The following is a 22,217-nucleotide window of genomic DNA, read 5'->3' as shown; positions in this document are numbered from 1 at the left end:
ATACCAAAGATAGCATTTAACCGCAAGGATTATAATGCACTTAAGAGTATATGGTATGCGTTATCATGGAACAGCTATTAGGACTTGGTTCCGCAAGCTGCAGACAGGCTCAGCTCATGCCAGAGCACCATCTCACATGATTCTAAGCACTCTGCCTTCAGGATTGTCAAGGCCTGCCATAGGAGTGACTGATAGGAATCTGTGTGTCCATTTTTAGGGTTAGATATAGGTATACTATATCTACAGCAAAGGGTGATTACACGACTTTGCCCCAGCTGTCATGCAGCCAGTTGTGTCCAATTTAGGAGGCCAGCCAGGGGTGGCATAATACATGCTTCAGCCTCTGGTAGGCCCTGGGTACACCTATGCCCTGAGTTACAGGGTCTGATAAGGTGGCCCAGTACCAATTGGAAATGTACCTAAGGTACATGGAATCCATTTTACAGAGAGAGCAGTAGGCCTGGGGTCCTGATTGGCAGGGTCCCAGGTCGACTATGTCAAAAACCAGCTAAAACACAGGGCAAAAAGTTGGGGGCAACCATAGTCAGGAGGTACCTTCCTACACTCCCCGTTCTGCGAACCGATATCTAGGGTTAAGGTCATTCCCTTTCAGGGCCCTAGTTTCTTGGCACCAGTGTCGGTTTTTGTCATAGCTCTGCGCTTCTGGCGCGGAAAAGCTGTGGCTAAGAACTGACGTCAGCACGCGGAGGCGGCGTCTAAGTACTCCGACAACGTCATCACGGCGCCCACGACGCCGACGACGGACGCGGAGCCGCAGACGACGCCTACCGACGCGCAAGGGTACTGCTACGCAAAACTTTCCGGATCCAGTCTGACGCCTGGGGATATCCTAAGATAAGGAATCTATCACTAACTAATGTCTCTTACAGATATATTGTTACACAAGTAGAAACTTGTGCTTATAGACAAGCTATCCTAGGGGTAGCATGGACTAAGCAGCCTTCAGGCTAAATTCAAGAGGGCATGTGAAGCAGCTGTTTTACCATATGCAATGCTGTAATATCAAATGAAATGACACCACACAAGTTATATATTATAAAATTATATGTATTTATTCTCAGAATAATCCCCTGTACTCTTTATGAGTATAGAAGCACAAGCGTTTAAACAAAAGCACAGTTTAACATATGAAAGTTGCACTTTTATGGATGAGGCCGGTGGCCACTCAAACCATATATTAAAAAAGTGGTATAAGTATCACTAATCGAACAGTGGTAAGACCTAGGGCCTTGGGAATCGCTGGGACTATTCGGGACTACCAGTGATTAAGTCGTTAAAAGCCCGCGGGACTCGGGTGCAGCGCTAAAAGCACACGCATGCACCAATGCAAAGTCAATGATGCGTAAAAGTTATCGAGTTACAGTTTTAGGAGTCTTCCGACTGGACTAGAACTACAAAACTTTAGACTTAGACACTAGAGGTGTAAACCACTACAGGATCACCGGCGTTCATGAGTTACCTCACCCACAGGAAGCGGGTGCATAGGTGCAAAGTCGTGTCTGGTTTTGTTGTGTAGATCTATGGAGCCTGGAGATAAGGATGCTGCAGGCGGCCAGGAGAGAAGAGTCCGGTTGGATCCAAGGGTGGATCGAAGATGTAGAGCACCTGAAAGCAGAGGGGACAGAGTCTGGGTCACTCAGCAGTGACCAGGGTGGAACCAGGAAGGAACCAGGCGATGTCGGGCGCAATCAGGTGGTTGTCGTGAAGCTTGTCTCCGCTGCCACGTGGACTCTGGGGCATCGAGGATGTCCAGGAGTGGATCACGAGCTGTCCCACAAAGGCTTTCGCTGTCGGCGGTGTCGGCTTCCGGATTGGAGTTAACAAGCCTTGGCAAGCGCAACCCAGGCAGGATTCGAAGATCGCTTCTTACTCGGACCAGCAAGGTCAGAGCGGGTGCTCCTTTTCAGGGGAGCGAGGGCCAGTCTGGAGCAACCAGACTAGCAGTGTAAATTCAAAGGTTCGTCGGTACTGGGGCCGCTACCAACGGGCAAGCGACCGGACCAACGCGTCGAGCAGGAAAATGCAAAAGGGCCCTACGCAGCACTCGGTGAGTGTGGAGGGGAGAGCTTTGGTGCAAAAGCTGCTCGGGGCTGGGGCTTCTCAAACCCCAATGCACAACGTCGAGGGAGCCTCGGGAGCTGCTCGGTCAGCACTTCGTAGTTTTTCCAAGATGGCTTGCCCCACGCTTCAGGTCGCCTCCACGGGTCTCAGATTCGCTGGGACTGTGGATCGGGCTGTTGGAAGGCAGGAAAGCTGGGTCTTGACGATCTCTGTCGCTCGAGTTCTGGCGGGAACTGCAACAAAGCAAACAGTGAGGCGCTGGATGGTGCCTGTTTGCACAGGGTGGTCACTCCTTGACCACAAGGGAGATTCTTCAGTCTTCCACGTCGAGTGGGATGTCGAAGGGTCCAGAGTTTCGTTTCATAAGTTTCAGTCAGGATAATCTGATGTGCATTGGCACTGATCCCACCTTTATTCCAAATCTGTGGGCTGGATTACCTGCTAGGTCCCTCCTATGGGTGGGACCCAGGAAGGGGGTGGTACACCCCTTTCCCTTTGTCCAGTTTTGCGCCAGGACTGGGGCTGGAGTGCCCCAGAACTGGTTTGACTGGATTTTGCATGGGACAACTTGTGTGCCCCAGGCAGTGTCTAGTTTCTTTCAGCCCACCCTGCCCCAATCCACTATCTCCTGTCTGGGGAGGTGTAGCACCTCCCTGCGACAGGAAACCTTTTGTCCAGGCCTCCCCTGCCAAGTTTCGGTCAGCAGTAGGAGGTCAGACTTGTGTCTGTGGCAGCAGCATCCATTTTGTGATGCTGAGGCTCTGGTTAGGATTAACTGCGTTTTAGCAAAGTAACATGTCTTCTCCCTTTAGAAGGGTGGAATGCTACCCCCGTCGCCAGGACTGGCGAGGGGGTAGTATTCCAAAGCGTATGACACCTTACACGACCAAAGTTATCAAGTAACCGCGAGGATTATAATGCACTTAAGAGTATATGGTATGGCAATATCCCGGAACAGCTAAGGGAGTTGTTCCCGACAGCTGCAGACAGGCTCAGCTCATGCTAGAGCACCATCTCACATAAAACCAAGCACTCTGCCTCCAGGATTGTTAAGGCCTGCCATAGGAGTGACTTATAGGTATATATATGTCCAGATATAGGTTTAGATATAGGTATACTATATCTAAGCAAGGGGTGATTACACCACCTTGCCCCAGCTGAGTGATCATCCAGTTGTGTCAATTTAAGTGCCAGCCAGGGGTGGCAAAAGATATGCTGCAGCCCCTGGTAGGCCTTGGATGCACCTATGCCCTGGGCACCTATAGTGCACTGTACAGGGGCTGATAAGGTGTCCAGTACCAAATTGGTGATGTACCTATAGTAAATGTATGTGAATTTAGAGAGAGAACAGCAGGCTGTGGCTCTGATTAGCAGGCCCACAGCCACATTAAGTCGAAAACCAGTGAAGCAAAAAGCAAAAATTGGGGTGACCATAGGATAGCAGACCCTACTCTCCTACAATCAGAGAAGAGTGTTAGACATGTGTTGCACACAGAGTCAGTAAATGATTCACACCCTCAAAAAGGAAATCCACTCGAATTTAGAAAAGTAACAGGTATTTGTTTTATTTGTTTAACATCAAGAACTTAATTGTGTAAATACTTTGTTTTGAGATACCACTGTTTTGAAAGTTTACAGAAATTCACTTGCATTTGAAGAGTTAGCACTGTTTTGCAGTGTACAGAAATAAACTGGCATTTGCATCTTTAAAGCAGTAATGTTATCCTATGAGAAATAAATACATACTGCATACAGGTACTTTGCTGCGACTTACATGACTGTTCTGCGGGATTCAAGGTAAGTATGTAGCAAGGACCAAGGCAGCACCAATAGGTCACATTGGTCGGCTCAGGGGTGTCAAAGTGCACAGGTGCGTTTCAGTGTTGGGTGCTCCGTTTAAATCAATGAGGGGCAGTCTGGTTCAAAAGAGGCTGCAAGTAGGGACTAGGGGGGCCAATTGAGGCAAACCCACTGGGGAACTCAGTCCTTGATGGTCTCGTGCACGCAGAGTTACCGTTGGCCCACTGGAACTCAGGCTGGGGAGCTCATGTGCAATGGTGCTTTCTCCGACAGGGTCGCACTGTGGAAGGTGTAGGAGAGTAGGGTCTGCAATCCTATGATCACCCAGATTTTTTGCTTTTGTTTCACTGGTTTACGACTTACTCTGGCTGTGGGCCTGCTAATCAGACCCACAGCCTGGCTGTTCTCTTTCTAAATTACGACATGTACCCTAGGTGCATTTACCAATTGGTACTGGGCCACCTTATCAACCCTGTAACTCAGGGCATAGGTGTACCCAGGGCTGCCAGGGGCTGCAGCATGTATTATGCCACCCCTGGCTGGCCTCCTAAATTTGACACAACTGGCTGCATGACAGCTGGGGCAAAGTTGTGTAATCACCCTTTGCTGTAGGTGTAGTATACCTATACCTAACCCCAAAATGGACACACAGATTCCTATCAGTCACTCCTATGGCAGGCCTTGACAATCCTGAAGGCAGAGTGCTTGGAATCGTGTGAGATGGTGCTCTGGCATGAGCTGAGCCTGTCTGCAGCTTGCGGAACCAAGTCCTAATAGCTGTTCCATGATATCGCATACCATATACTCTTAAGTGCATTATAATCCTCGCGGTTAAATGCTAACTTTGGTATTGCTTTATCAAAACATGTCGAGTAAGGTGTCATACGAATTGGAATACTAACCCCTCGCCAATTCTGGCGACGGGGTTAGCATTCCACCCTTCTAGAGGGACACGACATGTATGTAACTGTGAACCCCGGTTAAAGTTAACTAAAGCCTCAGCTCCACAAAATGGATGCTGCCACCACAGACACGAGTCTGACCTCCTGCTGCTGGGAGTCCTTCCAGCGAGGGAGGCCTGGACAAAGGGTTTCCTGTCCGGGGCGGTGCTAGCACCGTCCCAGACATGGTTTTGTGTATCCTGGGTAGGCAGGGCTTTTCAGGAAGGTGACTGCTGAGTGGCATCCCGGTGCTCACTACGCATAGGCCGGTCAGAACCAGTTCCAGGGGCACACCAGCCCCTGGCCTGGGGAAAGTCCGGCATGGCAGAGGGGTGTAACCACCCCCCTCCTAGTCCCACCCATAGGCAGGACCTAGTCACCGGGTCAGCCCCCTTTTTTAGTATAAAGATGGGAGCGGGCCCCCTGTTCAAATCAGATCATCTTTGGAATCAAGACACGACTTTCTGCGAAAGGACTTCACGATTTCTTCATCAAGATTCTCCCTTGTGGCTAAGGAGTAGTCACCCTGCATCCGCAGGCACCATCCTAAAGAACACTGCGGTCTGCTGCAAGTCCTTCATCACGAATCCGACGACCCAGCTCGACGAGACCCGGCTTCCCTGGCACCTCTGACCTCTACTCACCTCTACAGCCAAGCTGAGAACCGTGAGTGTGACGAGACCTCGAGGGACCGACGATCGCCAAGACTGCACGACATCTTTACTGCAAGCCCACCGTGTCCTCCACGGGTGAGTGCTTTGGGGTCCGAGAAGTCCCGACCCTGCGCAGCTCCAGCACCCAAGATCAGCCTCCCTGCATCTCCACGATCAGCGTGGGGCCCTTCTGCTATTTGCTGTGCACCGCGTTGTTTGGCTACTAGCCGGCTGGCTTGTGGCCTTCTGAACGACGCCCGACGACATCACTGCTGCTGGTCTGGTTGCTCCAGACTGGCCCTTGCTTCCTTCTTGAAGAGAGGCACCCCGGACCCTCCTGGTCCACTCCAGACGCCATTTTAGGTCCACCGCGTGGGCTTGAATTTGCCAAGGCTTTGTTGCCCAATCCTGGGTCCAGCGACGCCGACAGCTTCTATCTTCGTGGGACAGCTCGATCCTCCTTCCTGGTCGCCGACAACGCCTCCTGGTCCGTGAGATCTCCGAGCACAGCGTCACCCACACGCCTTGTCGAGGTGACTACCATCCGGTGCCCTCCTGGTGCCCACTGACTACTGGCTAGTAGTCTCGAACTTGGTCCCCTCTGCTTTCAGGTGTCATCTTCCATCGATCCAGGCTTGGATCCACCGAACTTTCTTCACTGGTCGCCTGCCAGCAACTTCTTTCTTCCAGGCTCCTGGTCCGACAACGAGGATTCCCGACGTCCTTTGAGTCCTATGCAGCTGCAGCCCCTGGGCTAGGTAACTTCGGCATTTCGGTGCCCCAGCATAGCCTCAGTATCCAAGGGTCAGAATCCACTTTCGTTTTCTTCCTACCAGGTCGGGTTCGCCCGAGAACACTAACTTTGCAATTTCTAGCTACCATAGACTTTGTCCCGCATCTCGCGTGAGAGTGCACACACTGCACCCGAGTCCCCTGGGTCGCCTAGAAGTAATCTAACGATTCTATAGTCAAGTCCTAGCGATTCCAAAGGCTATTAGTACTGTACTTACCTGCTAGTAATTTCGCATTCCACTTTTCAAGTATATGGTTTTCCGTGCCCCTCGGGCATTTGTATATACTGTGCTAACTTAAGTATTTTTGTAAGAGTTTTGGTTTGTGCTTAGTACCCTGTCCTCATAAAGAGTACAGGGCTGTTGTGATTCTTAATAAATAACTGTTTATTTTCATAACACTTGTGTGGTGTCCTTTCACTTGGTGTTCAAGGGGTATATGTGGTATAACAGCTGGCTTAACACGCCCTCTCGAGTCTTTAGCCTTAGACTGCTCGTATCCACGCTACTAGGATAGCTGGTCTATAAGGTTGACTTACAACCAATCATCAATAAGGGTTGCTGGACTGATACATAGTGTTCACTAGAATAGTGACCACTGCATATCAGGCCACCTTCTCACAGAAGGCACTCACGGTTTTTGGTTACCTGCAAAAACAGGCTACAGGCGGCGTGAGAAGTTAGCCTGGCATATGATGTCCACTAGTTCTAGTGGGCACCTTGCACCAGTCTAAACTACCTTATTGATGGTGGTTGTAAAGTCAACCTTGTAGAAAGCTATCCTAGTGGTAGCATGGACCAGCAGTCATCAGGCTAAGACTACAGAGAGCAAGTTAAGTCAGTTGTTTTACCATTTATAATCCCTTGAATACCAAATGAAAGTACACCACACAAGATATATATCAAATATGTATGTATTTATTCTAAACACAACCCCTCTGCACTCTTTGAGGTCAGAGGTTAAAGTACAATATAAGAATCTTAATTGGCATACGATAAGTTGCACAGTATACGTTTTGCCTTAGGGGCCTCACAAACCATATACTAAAATAGTGGTATAAGAACCACAGTCTGAAATAGAAAGTAGGCCTAGGGCCTAGGGAATCGCTGGGGCTACTCTAAACAACCAAAGGTTAGGAAGTAGGATGCCCATGGGAGACATGTGCAGTGTCTGAACACAGCCGCGAGATACCATTGACTTTCTATGGAAAACGAACAAGTTACAACTTAAGGGCACTTCCGGATGGACTACGATGAAACCCCTTTAGACTAGGACACTTCGAGAGTCAAGACTCACGGAAGCACCGGAGTACTCGTGTTACCTCACCCAGGGAAGCCGGGTGCATAGGTGCCTTTTGGTGTCAGGTTTCGTCATCGTTTTCAATGGAGATCTACAAAGGAGTGCTGCAGGCGACCAGAGGAAAATTGTCCGGGTGGATCCAAGTGTGGATCGAAGATCTGTAGAACCTGAAAGCAGAAAGGACAGAGTCTGGGTCACTTGCCAGTGACCAGGAAGGAACCAGGCGATGTCGGTTGATTTCAGGTGAAAAGGTGAAGCTTGTCTCTTCAGCCACGAGGACCAGGAGGCGTCGACGACGACCAGGAGCTGGACTCGAGCTGTCCCACGGAGGATCTAGTTGACTGCGGTGTCGATATCCGGATTGGACCCAACAAGCCTTGGCAAACGCAATCCACGCAAGATGTGGAGATTGGCTTCGGTGCAGACCAGCAAGGTCTGGGGTGCTTCTCCTTTGTAGGGAAGCTGGAGCAAGCCTGGAGCAACCAGGAAAGCGAGTTAAATTCAAAAGTAAGTCTTCAGGGGGGTTCAATCAATCAATCAATCACTGCATTTATAAAGCGCGCTACATACCCATGAGGGTCCCAAGGCGCTGGGGGGGGGAAAGGGGGGCGCTACTGATCAAAGAGCCAGGTCTTGAGGAGTTTTCTGAAGGCCAGCAGGTCCTGAGTCTGTCGTAGGCTGGTGGGGAGAGCTTTCCAGGTCTTGGCGGCGAGGTAGGAGAAGGATCTTCCGCTGTCGGTGGTTTTCCGGATACGAGGAACTGTGGCGAGGGCAAGTTTGGCTGAGCGGAGGTTTCGGGTGGGGGTGTGGAAGCTGAGACGGTTTGTTGAGGTATGTGGGTCCTGTGTTGTGTAGGGCTTTGTGTTCGTGGATGAGGAGTTTGAAGGTGATCCTCTTGTTGACGGGGAGCCAGTGCAGGCCTCTCAGGTGGGGTGTGATGTGGCTGCGTCGGGGGACGTCGAGGATCAGTCGTGCCGAGGCGTTCTGGATTCGTTGGAGTCGTCTCAGGAGCTTGGTTGTTGTTCCTGAGTAGAGGGCGTTCCCGTAGTTGAGTCTGCTGGTGATGAGGGTCTGGGTGACGGTTTTTCTCGTGTAAGGAGGGATCCATTTGAAGATCCTGCGGAGCATGCGGAGGGTGTTGAAGCAGGACGCGGAGACGGCGTTGACTTGCCTGGTCATGGAGAGGGTGGAGTCGAGGATGACCCCCAGGTTGCGTGCGTGGTCTGTGGGTTCCGGGGCTGTGCCTAGCGATGTGGGCCACCAAGAGGCATCCCAGGCTGATGGGGTGGGTCCGAGAATGAGGACCTCCGTCTTGTCTGAGTTCAGCTTCAGTCTGCTGTCCTTCATCCAGTCTGCTACGGCCTTCATTCCTCTGTGGAGGTTGGCTTTGGCGGTGTGGGGGTCTTCGGTGAGGGATATGATCAGCTGGGTATCGTCGGCGTAGGAGATGATGTTGAGGTTATGTTGTCGTGCGACGTGGGCGAGCGGTGCCATGTAGATATTAAACAGCGTTGGGCTGAGGGAGGATCCCTGAGGGATGCCGCAGATGATCTCCGTGGATTTCGAGCGGAAGGGTGGGAGGCTGACGCTCTGGGTTCTGCCGGAGAGGAAGGATGTGGTCCAGGCCAGGGCCTTCTCTTGAATTCCGGCGTCATGGAGGCGTGCTGATAGGGTGCGATGGCAGACTGTGTCAAAGGCTGCTGACAGGTCCAGGAGGATGAGGGCGGCTGTTTCCCCTTTGTCCATCAGGATCCTGATGTCATCAGTGGCGGCGATGAGGGCGGTCTCAGTGCTGTGGTTGCTGCGGAAACTGGATTGGGAGGGGTCCAGGATGTTGTTGTCTTCGAGGTAGCGTGTTAGCTGTTTGTTGACAATCTTCTCTGTCACTTTTATCTGAAAGAGACACGTTAGTGATAAAATCCTTACCTTAGAATATCCCCAGGCGTCAGACTGGATCCGGAAATGTTTGCGTAGCAATACCCCTGCGCGTCGGTAGGCGTCGTCTGCGGCTTCGCGTCCGTCGTCGGCGTCGTTAGCGCCGGAATGACGTCGTCGGAGTACTTAGACGCCGCCCATGCGCGCTGACGTCTGTTCTTCTTTTTTCCACGCCAGCTAGCGCAGATCCGGAGAAGCTCTACCCCCAGTCACTTTTTGACTGAACTTTTTGATCTTTTGATCATTCTTTTTCTTCAAGTCTTCGACTCTATCGGTGCCGGTAGGGATGCCCGTGTTCAAACCCTGCTCGAAGTGCGACCGACTGATGTCGGTCACGGACCCCCATCGCCGGTGCCTGAAGTGCTTAGGCCTCGATCACGACGACCGCACCTGCTCCGACTGCCGGGCCCGGACGTCAAAGGCTAGTCGGGAGCGGTCCCGCAAGCGGCTCGAGCTTCGGCAGTCGGCCCGCGCCACTCAAGGTCCCGGTCCCACGGGAGGTCGAGGGACAGGTCGCGACGTCGGAGTCATCGCAGCTCCGGGAGTGGACTCCGGTCGTCAGGCTCCAAGTCCTCAGGTAAGAGACATGAGAGGTCGGAGAGACGTCATCGTTCCTCCGACCCACCCCGACGCTCGCACGATGCGGCCGGGGGCTCTGGCAACATCGCCCACGAGGCTCCACCGGAGTCGCAAGCGTCGCCGCCTGCCCCACACCTTTGGGTCCCTGGGCACGGCGTGACGCCAGAGGAGATCGAGCGGTACCTCTTTGCCATGAGGTCCCTCACTCCTCAGTCGGGTTCCGTGGCGCCTTCGGGCCCAACGACCCTGACCGGAGTCCCTAGCAGGTCGGGTGCTCCGGCCCCGACGCCGTCGGGTGCTTCGGCCCCGACGCCGCTGGGTGCCAGGGAAGCCGGGTCTCGTCATGCTGGTCGGTCGGATTCCTGAGGAAGGACGTGCAGCAAACCGCAGAGTTCTTAGATGGTGCCTGCGGATGCAGGGTGACTACTCCTTAGCCGCAAGGGAGAAATCTTAAGAAGAAGTCGAGAGTTCCTTTCGTAGAAAGTAGTTTCTTGATTCAAAGATGATATAATTTGGAAGGGTCACCGCTCCTGCCTTTATCCTAAAGAAAGGGGTGGGTACGCGACTAGGTCCTGCCCTAGGGGTGGGACCAGGAAGGGGGGTGGTTACTGTGAGAAGTTGGCCCGATATGCAGTGTTCACTATTCTAGACCACTATGCATCGGTCCAAACGACCCTTATGGTGATTGGTTGTAAGTCAACCTTAGATCAGCTATCCTAGTAGCGTGGATACGAGCAGTCTTCGGGCTAAACTCTAGAGGGCGTGTTAAGCCAGCTGTTATACCATCACATACCCCTTGAACACCAAGTGAAAGGACACCACACAAGTGTTATGAAAATAAACAGTATATTTATTAGAATCACAACAGCCCTGTACTCTTTATGAGGACAGGGTACTGAGCACGGAACAAAACTCTTAGGAAAATACTTCAAGTGCACAATCAATACAAGTGCCCGAGGGCACGGAAAGTTTAGTGGTCTCTGGCAGACCAGATAAGGCAAGTCGGAAGCGAGGGACTCAGGGCCCTTAAGTAAGGAGGCTATACGGGCACCGAAATGCCAGAGTTACCTAGCCACAAGGGCTGCGGCTGCACAAGTCTTACAGGCATCGGGGGTCTTCGCTGACGAGCCAGGAGCCGGAAGGAAGGAGTTGCTGGCCGGCGACCAGTGATGAATAGTTCGTAGAGATCCAAACCTGGATCAGAGATCGATGATACCTGAAAGCAGAGGGGACCAAGTTCGTACTACTAGCCAGTAGTCCGAGGGTACCAGGAAGGCACCGGATGGCCGTCACCTCGACTAGGTGAGTGGGCGACGCTAGGCTCTGCAGTCTCACGGACCAGGAGGCGTTGTCGGCGACCAGGATGGTGGTGCGAGCTGTCCCACGGAGGTTGATGCTGTCGGCGTCGCTGGGCCCAGGGTCGGGGCAACAAGCCTTGGCAGATTTCAGGGCCACGTGGTGGGCCTAAAATGGCGTCTTGAGTGGACCAGGAGGGTCCGGGGTGCTCCTCTCGTGAAAGGGAGCAAGGGCCGGTCTGGGGCAACCAGACCAGCAGCGTTGGTTGTCGGATGTCGTCAAGGAGATCACAAGCCAGCGGCTAGTGATCGGACAACGTGCTGAGCGGTGAGCAGAAGTGCCCCACGCAGATCGTGGAGATGCTGGGAGGCTGCACTTCGGTGCTGGAGCTGCTCAGGATTGGGGCTTCTCGGACCCATGAGCACTCACCAGAGGATTCCTTCGGTGGTCGTGCTGGATGAAGAAAGCGTGCAGGTTTTGATGATGGCCGGTCCCTCGAGGTCTCGTCGCACCCACAGATCTCAGCTGAGCTGACGATGTGGGTAGAGGTCAGAGGTGCCAGGGAAGCCGGTTCTCGTCGAGCTGGGTCATCGGATTCCTGAGGAAGGACTTGCAGCAAACCGCAGAGTTCTTAGATTGTGCCTGCGGATGCAGGGTGACTACTCCTTAGCCACAAGGGAGAAATCTTGAGAAGAGTTTTGAAGGTCCTTTCGTAGAAAGTAGTTCTTGATTCAAAGATGATCTAATTTGGAAGGGTCCCCGCTCCGGCCTTTATCCTAAAGAAAGGGGTGGGTACATGACTAGGTCCTGCCCTAGGGGTGGGACCAGGAAGGAGGGTAGTTACACCCCTCTCCCCCTGCTGGACTTTCCCCAGGTCAGGGGCTGCGCTCCCCTGGAACTGGTTCTAGCCGGCAGATGCGTAGTGAGCACCGGGGTGCCACTCCGCAGTCACCTTCTTGCAAAGCCCTACCTACCCAGAATACACAAACCCTGTCTGGGACGGTGCAAACACCGCCCTTGACAGGAAACCCTTTGTCCAAGCTCTCCCCGCTGGAAGGACTCCCAGCAGCAGGAGGTCAGACTCGTGTCTGTGGTGGCAGCGTCCATTTTGTGGAGCTGAGGCTTCAGTTAACTTTAACCGGGGTTCACAGTTACGTACATGTTGTGTCCCTCTAGAAGGGCGGAATGCTAACCTCGTCGCCAGAATTGGTGTGGGGGCAGCATCCCGATTCGTATGACACCTTACTCGACATGTCTTGATAACGCGATACCGAAGTTACCGATATGATATGCGTTATCATGGAACAGCCATTGGGTCTTGGTTCCGCAAGCTGCAACCGGGCTCGGCTCGTGCCAGAGCCCAATTCACACGGTTCCATGCACTCTGCCTTCAGGATTGTCAAGGCCTGCCATAGGAGTGACTGATAGGAACTCGGGTGTCCATTTTAAGGTTAGGTATAGGGATACTATACCTACAGCAACGGGCGAGTACGCCACGTTGCCCCAGCTGTCGTGCAGCCAGTTGTGTCCGATTTAGATGGCCATCCAGGGGTGGCATAATACATGCTTCAGCCCCTGGTAGGCCCTGGGTACACCGATGCCCTGAGTTACAGGGTCTGACAGGGTGGCCCAGTTCCAATTGGGTAGTGCACCTAGGGTACACGCAGCAATTTAGCGAGAGAACAGCTAGGCTGGGGGTCTGATTGGCAGGCCCACAGCCCGAGAAAGTCGTAAACCAGTGAAACAAAAGCAAAAAGTCTGGGTGATCATAGGATTGCAGACCCTACTCTCCTACATGACCCCCCCCCCCCCCCAAACGTTGGGACAATAAGCTAACCTTGACCAGGTGAGTCTTCTTGTTCTAAGTGGAAATACCTGGAGAGCCCATCTGCATTGCCATGATCAGTGCCAGGTCTATGCTCCACTGTGAAGTCCATCCCCTGTAGGGAAATGGACCACCTAAGCAGTTTGGGGTTTTCACCCTTCATCTGATTTAGCCATAGGAGGGGCTTATGGTCGGTCTGAATCTTGAAATGAGTGCCAAACAAGTATGGCCTCAGTTTCTTCAGGGCCCACACCACAGCGAAGGCCTCCCTCTCTATAGCTGACCAATTTTTCTCTCTGGGGGTCAGCCGTCTGCTTATAAAAGCGATGGGCTGGTCATTACCATCAAAATTCAGTTGAGATAGAACAGCTCCCACACCCAACTCAGAAGCATCTGTTTGGACAATGAATGGTTTGGAGTAGTCTGGACTCTTGAGGATAGGCGCCGTGCACATGGCCTGTTTTAGGTCATCGAATGCTTTTTGACAGCTCGCTGTCCACTGAACCTTTTTTGGCATTTTCTTACTCGTCAGTTCATTGAGCGGAGTCACAATCGATCCGTAATTCCTGACGAACTTCCGGTAGTAACCAGTCAGGCCCAAGAAAGCTCGAACCTGAGTCTGGGTGGTTGGAGGAGCCCAGTCCCTGATTGACTGTATCTTGCTCTCCAGTGGTTGAACTTGGCCTCCATCGACAAGGTGGCCCAAGTATACAACCTGTGTCTGCCCTATCTGGCACTTGGTAGCCTTGATAGTGAGACTTGCTGCTTGCAGAGCCTCTAACACTTTCCGCAGGTGGACCAGGTGATCCTCCCAGGTGGAGCTAAAGACAGCGATATCGTCAAGATACGCCGCACAGAAGTCATCCAGCCCAGTGAGAACGTGATTCACCAACCGTTGGAAGGTGGCAGGTGCATTTTTCAAGCCAAAGGGCATTACCACGAACTGATAATGCCCACCAGGGGTAGAAAATGCGGTCTTAGGCTTGGCGTCCTCAGCTAACCTGATTTGCCAATACCCAGCTGTCAGGTCAAACTTACTTAAGTAGTTGGCCGAAGCCAATCTATCGATAAGCTCGTCTGCCCTTGGTATTGGGTGGGCATCAGTCTTAGTGACTGCATTGAGACCCCTGTAGTCTACGCAGAACCTCATCTCTTTCTTACCGCCCGGGGTGTGAGGTTTCGGCACTAGAACTACGGGACTAGCCCAAGGGCTATCCGAGGGTTCAATGACTCCCAGCTCCAACATTTTCTGCACTTCACTCTTGATGCAGTCTCTAACGTGATCGGGCTGCCTGTAGATTTTACTCTTGACGGGCAAGCTGTCACCAGTGTCAACCTCATGGGTGCACCAATTGGTCTGACTGGGTGTTAGAGAGAACATATTCCGGAAGGATTGAAGAACTTGTTTACAATCCTCCTGTTGATGTTCGGAGAGGCTGCCACAAAAGACAACACCGTCTACCGATCCATCGTCAGGATTCTGAGTGAGCAGGTCGGGGAGAGGGTCACTCTCCTCCTCCTGTCCCTCATCTATGGCCATGAGCAAACTCATGTCCTTCCTGTCGACATATGCTTTGAGCCGGTTGACATGGAGCACCCTGTGGTGGCTCCGGGGAGTTCCAAGGTCTACCAGGTAGGTGACCTCTCCCTTTTTCTCCATGATGGTGTAGGGCCCGGACCATTTGTCCTTGAGTGCTGCTGGGGCCACTGGCTCCAACACCCACACCTTCTGTCCGGGCTGGTAAACAGTCAAGACAGCCTTTTGGTCATGCCAAGCTTTTTGGAGTTCTTGGCTGGCCTTAAGGTTTTTGGATGCCTTCTCCATGTATTCAGCCATCCGCGAGCGGAGGCCAAGCACATAGTCCACTATGCTTGTTGCAGGCTTTTTGAGAGGTCTCTGCCATCCTTCCTTCACCAAACACAGGGGTCCTCTTACAGGATGCCCGTACAAAAGTTCAAAAGGGCTGTAGCCAACCCCCTTCTGTGGGACTTCTCGGTAAGCGAATAAAAGGGAGGGGATCAGGACGTCCCATCTACGCCGAAGCTTTTCAGGCAGTCCATGAATCATCCCTTTTAGGGTCCTGTTGAATCTCTCAACAAGCCCATTGCATTGTGGGTGATAGGGTGTAGTGAACTTGTAGTTAACACCACATTCCTTCCACATAGCAGTTAAGTAGCTCGACATGAAGTTTGCACCTCTGTCGGAGACGACCTCCTTAGGGAAGCCCACTCTGGAGAACACTCCAACCAGGGCTCTTGCCACCACAGGGGCTGTAGTGGTCCTAAGGGGAATAGCTTCAGGATACCTGGTGGCATGATCCACTACCACCAGTATAAACTTGTGCCCTGATGCTGTTGGTGGTTCCATGGGACCGACGATGTCAATCCCCACCCGTTCAAAGGGCACCCCCACCACAGGCATTGGTATAAGGGGGGCCTTTGTCGTGCCACCTGACTTACCACTGGCTTGGCAAGTGACACAGGAGCGGCAAAACTCCTTGGTATCTTCGTTCATGTGAGGCCAGTGAAAGTGCGAGACAAGCCTGTCCCACGTCTTCGTCTGGCCTAAGTGTCCTGCTAAGGGAATCTTGTGGGCCAAGGTAAGGAGGAAACCACGCTGAGACAAGGGGATAACCAGCCTCCTGGTCATGCCAGGCTTGGGGTCTCTTGCCTCAGTGTATAGGAGTCCATCTTCCCAGTATACCTTGTGGGTACCTGTGGCGTTCCCAGCAGCCTCAGCAGCAGCCTGCTGTCTGAGGGGTTCAAGGGAAGGGCAGTCTAACTGGTCCTTCCCCAGGTCTTCTCGTGTGGGTCCCCCTGAGCCCAGAAACTCAACTTGATCAAGTTCGAGTTCTTTAGGTTCAGTTTCCCGCAATTCCTGGAGGTCAGCCTCCTCTGAGACTTGATCCTCGACCTGGGGCAAGGGGGAAGGCGAGTCCTTAACCCGACTGCTCTTCTTCTTGGGAGGTGTCTGGTCCGTTGTTCCAGGATCCAGCACCTGTTCAGTGGGGCATCGTCTGACCTGTGACCTGGTCACAGCAAACACGTGTGCTGGCAAGCCTAACATCTCCATGTGAGTCCGTTGCTCCACTTCTGACCATTGCGATGACTCCAAATCATTGCCCAACAAACAATCCACTGGGAGGTCTGAACTAACAACAACCTTTTTCTGGCCATTTACCCCTCCCCAGGAGAAAGCAACAATCGCCATACTATGACTGGTAGTGACGTTGCTGGCATTGGTCACCAGGAAATCTGTACCTGGCATGATCTGTCCAGGGTCCACAAAGTTAGGCGTCACCATGGTGACGCTGGCACAAGTGTCCCTGTAGGCCTGAGCCATTCTTCCATTTATTAAAGGCGTCTGTCGGTATTTGCCCAAAGTATTGGGACTGACATCAGGGGATATAACCACATCCCCTGTACAGACAAGGACAGCCTGAGTGAGTGTACCAACTAAGTTGTCACACCCCTCAGAACCCAAGGTTAACCCAACTAGTCCCTTGGGAGGCGCACTACTACTGCTGGCTGTACTAGGGGGCACAGGTGCCTTAGGGGCTGCAGTAGCAGGAGTCTGCCCTCCTTTCTTGGTGCACTCACTAAACCAGTGAGTTTTACTTTTACAGTATTGGCACCACCTTTTTGATTGGCCTTCTTGATTCTTCTTTTTCTGGGAAGCCTGACCCCCCCCCCCCCCCCCCCCCCTCTTTGGGTTGTTGGGGACCTGTCGAAGACTTCTGGTCATTTTGTTCCCCTTTTGAATCTTTACCCTTCTGGTCTGCTTTCTTCTGACCACCCTGGTTCTGGCCCTGGTTTTGCTTAACCCTTGTTCTGACCCATCTGTCTGCCTTCTTTCCCAATTCTTGGGGAGAGGTCAGATCCGAGTCGACTAGGTGCTGATGCAACAACTGGTTCTGACAATTCTTTAAAATCTGTTCTCGCATGATCAAATTATACAATCCTGTGTAATCAGTAACCTTACTGCCCAGCAACCAGCCCTCCAAAGCCTTAGTGGCACAATCAACGAAATCAGACCAGTCCTGAGACTGAGTTTTCTGGGTATCCCTGAACAGCAACCTGTACTGCTCAGTGGTTAGGCCGAACCCATCAATCAGTGTGTTCTTCAGGACCTGGTAATTTTTAGCGTCCTCTACTCTAGTAGTGAGGAGCTTATCTCTACCTTTACCTTCAAAGGAGAGCCACAAGATAGCTGCCCACTGACTCTGGGGGATGCACTGTACAGTGCAGGCCCGCTCCAAAGCAGTAATCCATTTGTGGATGTCGTCCCCTTGCTTAAAGGGGGGCACTATCTTATTCAGGTGCTTAGTGTCTAAACTCCTGGGTTCCCGTGGGGGAATGCTGCCACCAGTGGGAATTGTCCCACTCAATTCTTGCTCTCGAGCAAAGGCGAGTCTTTCTTTGGCTAGGGCAAGTTCTTCCCTCTCGATCCGCAGATTGACTTCCCGCTCCTTCGCTTCGTACACTCTCCTCTGTGGGGATGTCATCCCTCTTCGAGCAGAGCCTCGAGAGCCATTGGTTCGAACGGATCTATTAGAGCCTCTCGACAGAGACCTAACTCGTCCATTCCCAATGTTAAGCTGGCCTGAGAGTGGCCCCAGGGGTCTCCTGGTACCATTCTCGTGCCGGCTTAAGTTGTCCTGGGTTAGCTGGCTAACTATGACTGGACCTTTGTCTGCCTCGTTCCCAGATGTCTCTGGCTCCTCATCCTCCTCTTCACCTTCTGCGGAGAGATGGATAAGGTCAGGGTCACCTGTGGTTCCCTCGAGGGGGGGCATATCCACTTCTGGATGAGAAGGGTCGGTGTTACCCGCCCTCTTGGCATCATAAGTCTCCAAGAGACCAATCAGAAACGGAATGGTAGGGTTTGCACCCTGTTTTAGCTTCCGAGATGTACAGATCTGTCGCATCTCGTGGAAGCTAAGTGCAGCATATCTGGAGGTGACCTGTGGAAGGTCGACTGACACAAGGGGAGACTCAGAGTTTCCTCCTTTGTCTGACATGCTGCTTCTAGTGTGGTGTAAGTGATGCACCTACCTACACTATATGTTTACCTACTGATCCCTTGCTAAGAGTTGTAGCCAAGGTGTGCTAAGCCTTGCGGAGCTACAACAGCTGGTTCAGTAGAACTCAGAGTATTCTAAGCTAAGTTATATGTACCTGGAGTACTTAGTCGATCTTTCACAAGATATTCTTAGGATACGCGTGGTAAAACAACAGCAAGCTCAAATCCCAACCGCTGCTCACCAATGTGAGAAGTTGGCCCGATATGCAGTGTTCACTATTCTAGTGACCACTATGCATCGGTCCAAACGACCCTTATGGTGATTGGTTGTAAGTCAACCTTAGACCAGCTATCCTAGTAGCGTGGATACGAGCAGTCTTCGGGCTAAACTCTAGAGGGCGTGTTAAGCCAGCTGTTATACCATCACATACCCCTTGAACACCAAGTGAAAGGACACCACACAAGTGTTATGAAAATAAACAGTATATTTATTAGAATCACAACAGCCCTGTACTCTTTATGAGGACAGGGTACTGAGCACAGAACAAAACTCTTAGGAAAATACTTCAAGTGCACAATCAATACAAGTGCCTGAGGGCACGGAAAGTTTAGTGGTCTCTGGCAGACCCGATAAGGCAAGTCGGAAGCGAGGGACTCAGGACCCTTAAGTAAGGAGGCTATACGGGCACCGAAATGCCGGAGTTACCTAGCCACAAGGGCTGCGGCTGCACAAGTCTTACAGGCGTCGGGGGTCTTCGCTGACGAGCCAGGAGCCGGAAGGAAGGAGTTGCTGGCCGGCGACCAGTGATGAATAGTTCGTAGAGATCCAAACCTGGATCAGAGATCGATGATACCTGAAAGCAGAGGGGACCAAGTTCGTACTACTAGCCAGTAGTCAGAGGGTACCAGGAAGGCACCGGATGGCCGTCACCTCGACTAGGTGAGTGGGCGACGCTAGGCTCTGCAGTCTCACGGACCAGGAGGCGTTGTCGGCGACCACGGTGGAGGTGCGAGCTGTCCCACGGAGGTTGATGCTGTCGGCGTCGCTGGGCCCAGGGTCGGGGCAACAAGCCTTGGCAGATTTCAGGGCCACGTGGTGGGCCTAAAATGGCGTCTTGAGTGGACCAGGAGGGTCCGGGGTGCTCCTCTCGTGAAAGGGAGCAAGGGCCGGTCTGGGGCAACCAGACCAGCAGCGTTGGTTGTCGGATGTCGTCAAGGAGATCACAAGCCAGCGGCTAGTGATCGGACAACGTGCTGAGCGGCGAGCAGAAGGGCCCCACGCAGATCGTAGAGATGCTGGGAGGCTGCACTTCGGTGCTGGAGCTGCTCAGGATCGGGGCTTCTCGGACCCCAGAGCACTCACCAGAGGATTCCTTCGGTGGTTGTGCTGGATTAGGAAAGCGTGCAGGTTTTGATGATGGCCGGTCCCTCGAGGTCTCGTCGCACCCACAGATCTCAGCTGAGCTGACGATGTGGGCAGAGGTCAGAGGTGCCAGGGAAGCCGGTTCTCGTCGAGCTGGGTCGTCGGATTCCTGAGGAAGGACTTGCAGCAAACCGCAGAGTTCTTAGATGGTGCCTGCGGATGCAGGGTGACTACTCCTTAGCCACAAGGGAGAAATCTTGAGAAGAGTCTCGAAGGTCCTTTCGTAGAAAGTAGTTCTTGTTTCAAAGATGATCTAATTTGGAAGGGTCCCCGCTCCGGCCTTTATCCTAAAGAAAGGGGTGGGTACATGACTAGGTCCTGCCCTAGCGGTGGGACCAGGAAGGGGGGTAGTTACACCCCTCTCCCCCTGCTGGACTTTCCCCAGGTCGGGGGCTGCGCGCCCCTGGAACTGGTTCTAGCCGGCAGATGCGTAGTGAGCACCGGGGTGCCACTCCGCAGTCACCTTCTTGCAAAGCCCTACCTACCCAGAATACACAAACCCTGTCTGGGACGGTGCGAACACCGCCCTTGACAGGAAACCCTTTGTCCAAGCTCTCCCCGCTGGAAGGACTCCCAGCAGCAGGAGGTCAGACTCGTGTCTGTGGTGGCAGCGTCCATTTTGTGGAGCTGAGGCTTCAGTTAACTTTAACCGGGGTTCACAGTTACGTACATGTCGTGTCCCTCTAGAAGGGCGGAATGCTAACCTCATCGCCAGAATTGGTGAGGGGGCAGCATCCCGATTCGTATGACACCTTACTCGACATGTCTTGATAACGCGATACCGAAGTTACCGATATGATATGCGTTATCATGGAACAGCCATTGGGTCTTGGTTCCGCAAGCTGCAACCGGGCTCGGCTCGTGCCAGAGCCCAATTCACACGGTTCCATGCACTCTGCCTTCAGGATTGTCAAGGCCTGCCATAGGGGATTGTCAAGGCCTGCCATAGGAGTGACTGATAGGAACTCGGGTGTCCATTTTAAGGTTAGGTATAGGGATACTATACCTACAGCAACGGGCGAGTACGCCACGTTGCCCCAGCTGTCGTGCAGCCAGTTGTGTCAGATTTAGATGGCCATCCAGGGGTGGCATAATACATGCTTCAGCCCCTGGTAGGCCCTGGGTACACCGATGCCCTGAGTTACAGGGTCTGATAGGGTGGCCCAGTTCCAATTGGGTAGTGCACCTAGGGTACACGCAGCAATTTAGCGAGAGAACAGCTAGGCTGGGGGTCTGATTGGCAGGCCCACAGCCCGAGAAAGTCGTAAACCAGTGAAACAAAAGCAAAAAGTCCGGGTGATCATAGGATTGCAGACCCTACTCTCCTACAGTTACACCCCTCTCCCATGCCGGACTTTCCCCAGGCCAGGGGCTGGTGTGCCCCTGGAACTGGTTCTAGCCGGCAGATACGTAGTGAGCACCGGGGTGCCACTTGCAGTCACCTTCCTGTAATGCCCTGCCTACCCAGGATACACAAAACCCTGTCTGGGATGGTGCTAGCACCGCCCCTGACAGGAAACCCTTTGTCCAAGCTCCCCTCGCTGGAAGGACTCCCAGCTGCAGGGGGCCAGACTCGTGTCTGTGGTGGCAGCATCCATTTTGTGATGCTGAGGCTTGAGTTAACTTTAACCGGGGTTCACAGTTACATACATGTCGTGTCCCTCTAGAAGGGTGGAATGCTAACCCCGTCGCCAGAATTGGCGAGGGGTTAGTATTCCAATTAGTATGACACCTTACTCGACATGTTTTGATAAAGCGATACCAGAGTTGGCATTTAACCGCGAGGATTATAATGCACCTAAGAGTATATGGTACGCGTTATCATGGAACAGCTATTAGGACTTGGTTCCGCAAGCTGCAAACGGGCTCAGCTCATGCCAGAGCACCATCTCACACGATTCCAAGCACTCTGCCTTCAGGATTGTCAAGGCCTGCCATAGGAGTGACTAATAGGAATCTGTGTGTCCATTTCTAGGGTTAGATATAGGTATACTATATCTAAAGCAAGGGGTGATTACACCACCTTGCCCCAGCTGTCGTGCAGCCAGTTGTGTCAGATTTAGATGGCCAGCCAGGGGTGGCATAATACATGCTGCAGCCCCTGGTAGGCCCTGGGTACACCTATGCCCTGAGTTACAGGGTCTGATAAGGTGGCCCAGTACCAATTGGTAAATGCACCTAAGGTACACATGTCAATTTAGTGAGAGAACAGCTAGGCTGTGGGTCTGCTTAGCAGGCCCACAGCCAGAGAAAGTCGTAAACCAGTGAAACAAAAGCAAAAAATCTGGGTGATCATAGGATTGCAGACCCTACTCTCCTACACTCAGCATGTCAGTCGATCCCCCGATTCGTCTGCCTCTTCGGGCGGACCTTCTGTCGCAGCAGCAGGGGACGGTCCTGCACCTGAACCTGTCCATTCTCCACCTACAAGCTTGGAGATTGAGCGGCAGCAGTTGAGGCCATTTGACTTGCCTCCCGAAGTCTGTGATATCATTCTGGCAGCCAGGCGTCCCTCCACAAAGTCGGTATACGCCTGCAGGTGGAACAGATTTGTGGCATGGTGCACAGC

The 22,217-nt window shown here is 52.7% G+C and overlaps 1 protein-coding gene across 2 annotated transcripts in view; it reads left to right on the top strand.

Moving 5' to 3' along the window:
- FIRRM (FIGNL1 interacting regulator of recombination and mitosis) overlaps positions 1 to 22,217 on the top strand; it is a 3,285,109-nt gene that overhangs the window by 2,476,592 nt on the left and 786,300 nt on the right. The gene's annotated exons all lie outside the window — the stretch shown is intronic.

The sequence above is a fragment of the Lissotriton vulgaris genome, chromosome 1_1, assembly GCF_964263255.1.
Source record: "Lissotriton vulgaris chromosome 1_1, aLisVul1.2, whole genome shotgun sequence".
Taxonomy (NCBI): domain Eukaryota; kingdom Metazoa; phylum Chordata; class Amphibia; order Caudata; family Salamandridae; genus Lissotriton; species Lissotriton vulgaris.
The sequence above is the reverse complement of the archived record's forward strand: the minus strand, read 5'-3'. Positions and strand labels throughout refer to the sequence as shown.